The sequence below is a fragment of the Lucilia cuprina genome, chromosome 4 (genome assembly GCF_022045245.1).
Source record: "Lucilia cuprina isolate Lc7/37 chromosome 4, ASM2204524v1, whole genome shotgun sequence".
Lineage (NCBI taxonomy): Eukaryota > Metazoa > Arthropoda > Insecta > Diptera > Calliphoridae > Lucilia > Lucilia cuprina.
In genome coordinates, this window is record NC_060952.1 from 57,127,963 (window position 1) to 57,130,649 (window position 2,687).

The following is a 2,687-nucleotide window of genomic DNA, read 5'->3' on the forward strand; positions in this document are numbered from 1 at the left end:
TTTTTGTTTTTTTTCGAAATACATATGTGTCAAAATTGTCGTAATTTTAAGGTTACATAGAATAATACATAGTTATGTTATGCTATACAGAACAATAGTTTGGTCCTCCTGTTCTTGGTTAAACGACAAACCGGTTTTCTAGGAATGGCCCATTTTCGGTTAACCGGATAACCGGTTTCTTCAAAAGTCGGTTTTTATAAATACTAGTGAAATAAACTAGAGCAACTTCTGTAGACTGGTAGAGCGGGGGGAAAAGAAGGAGCAATCTACAAAAGGTTTCTCTGATAATTATAATAACTCTCGTCCGAGTTATTATAATTATATGCGGTTGCGGAATAAAAAGAAAAGAAAGATAGCGGGGAATTAATAAATAATAATTCTTTTCTTTTAAGAGAGGGGAATGAGGGATAATTACCTTTTGTTCTGCCGGGCTAATTGAAGTAAATAAGTGAAGTTGGAGGTTTTTTTTTATATTTTATTTTTTATTTTGTTCACAGCACTGAGAGATTAAATTAAAGTGAAGTTAAAGAGCGGGAGAGTTATTTTAATGTTTTCACTGCGACTGATGAATTACAAGTGAAGTTTTATTTTCGCGATTAAAATAAAGGAAGCTTAAGATTTATACAAAATGGCAATTCAGCTAATAATTACAACAATTTGACAATTCATTTTTCGTACTAAAAAGGGTTTACTTAACAATGATATATTTATAATATTACGGTAATGCAGTTTATGACAATTCAATGCAATTCAATTTAACTGGCAACAGTAAGAATATAAATAAAAAAGTAAACAATTCAAATCTTATAATTCACAAAATAATTCAATAAAATAATTCAATAAAAAAAATAATAATATAAAAAAAAATATTGTGTCCAAGATTGGACATGCCGCCGGCCTTGCCCTTAGGCAACAGATGGCCCCTTGTTGGTGGAGCAGAGTACTTCTGCTAAGGATTTAATGGCTTCGATGATTATATTTTGATTTATGTTGGCGGAAGTTGTTGGTTGAGTTGTTTGTGGGTCTGGTGTTTGAGCGGTTGATGTGTTTGGTGGTTGATTCTGTTGAGGTCTTTGAATCGTTGATAGTAGGGTGCGTCTGTGCGGCTTAGGCCGTTGATGACGTTGCTGGCTCGTTTGGTTGCCGACGGTAATACGAAGCTTTGGTGGGTGTAACATCGTATGATGAAACCGGTGGCATCTGCTGCAGCTTGCCATTGAGGTACAGTCCCGAACAATATGTCTTTTGGCCAAACAGTTGACACAGTATTTGTGTCTAGTTACCACCTCAATCCTCCGGATGACTGTCATGTTCAGGAATTTTGGGCAAAACCGTATGGCATGGAACCTCATACAAAGTTTGCACTGGTACAATGCCGAATCCCTTCGGGTGTTGTGCTGGGTAGTGTGGTGACGGCTTCGCTGCCTATTGTGGCCTTCACTTTTCCGTGAGGTTACGCCTCTGTGGTGATGACTGCTGCTTTGGCTGCGACGTTCTCCTGACCAAGTGGTGGTGCTGTGGTAGTCGTCATTATTGGGGGCTTCTCTTGGCCGAGTGGTAGTGCTGCTGTCTTCGCTTGACCGTGTAGCGGTAAGTCTTCGGTTGGTTCTAGGAGGAAAAAAAGTGTAAGTAACTGATTAAACAATTTAAGGTGGATTAGTGCTGGGAAAATTAGGGATTGTTTAGTGTGAAAGTGTAAAATGAGAAGTGTTAGATGAGAGATTATTAATTGAAATGAGTTAAAGTTATTAGAGCATGTAAATAGAGATTGCTAAAAGAAATGTTGATATTTTGTAAATGGGATTAAAATTTTAATCTAAGTTAAAATTTCAATCATGATTTTCGCTTAAAAAGGGCAGGTAACATAATTTGACGATGGGCCGAGTAATGATTCCTGAGCTTATTCTTACTTCGGCAATGCGTACATTATTATCTGAACCAAAGTAAGTTTATTCGATTCTTCCTAGACGCCACTCGTAAGGCGGCTGAAGATCGTCCATTACAACGACGAGATCTCCAATTTTAAGATTTGTAGTAGAGTTTTTCCACTTATAGCGTTTGTGTAGTTTTAAGATAATCATTTTTCCAGCGTATTGAGAATTGATGATGCATAGCTTTTAATTTTTCCCACCTATTAATAAGAGATATATTTTGATAATCTTGTTCTGGGAGAGCCATTATCGGGGCTCCTCTTAGGAAATGTCCTGGGGTTAGAGCAGTCAGATCTGAAGGGTCTTCAGATAAAGCTGAGATTGGGCGAGAGTTTAGTACGCCTTCAATTCGAGTTATAATTGTTGAGAATTCTTCAAATGTGAATTTTTGAGCACCAGTAATTCGTTTTAAATGAAATTCGAAACTTTTTACGGCGGCTTCCCATAAGCCGCCCATATGAGGAGCGTGTGGGGGAATAAATTTCCACTCAAAGCCGTGTGTCAAGTACTTTTGAGCTAAATCTTGAGATGCATTTTTTATAAAAGAGGAAAATTCTCGTAAAAGTTCTCTACTAGCCCCTAGAAAGTTTCTACTGCCCTTTGGGGTAATCCTCGCCTCCCAACGAAACGAGAAAATGCAGCTTGAAGTGCCGCTGAAGACAGATCAGAGCATACTTCTAAGTGAACAGCTTTCGTACTAAAGCAAACGAATACGCTTACGTACCCTTTGACAAAAGTAGATTTTCGTAAAGCTGA

At 37.7% G+C, this 2,687-nt stretch overlaps 1 long non-coding RNA gene across 1 annotated transcript; it reads right to left on the reverse strand.

The window, feature by feature from the left end:
* Positions 1-454: 454 nt before the first annotated feature.
* Positions 455-2,676, reverse strand: LOC124419788. Its single transcript, XR_006940812.1, has 2 exons — positions 1,926-2,676; positions 455-1,608 (listed from the first exon to the last, which is right to left on the reverse strand). It is a non-coding gene; the product is annotated as an uncharacterized LOC124419788 (long non-coding RNA).
* Between the last annotated feature and the right edge of the window lie 11 nt (positions 2,677-2,687).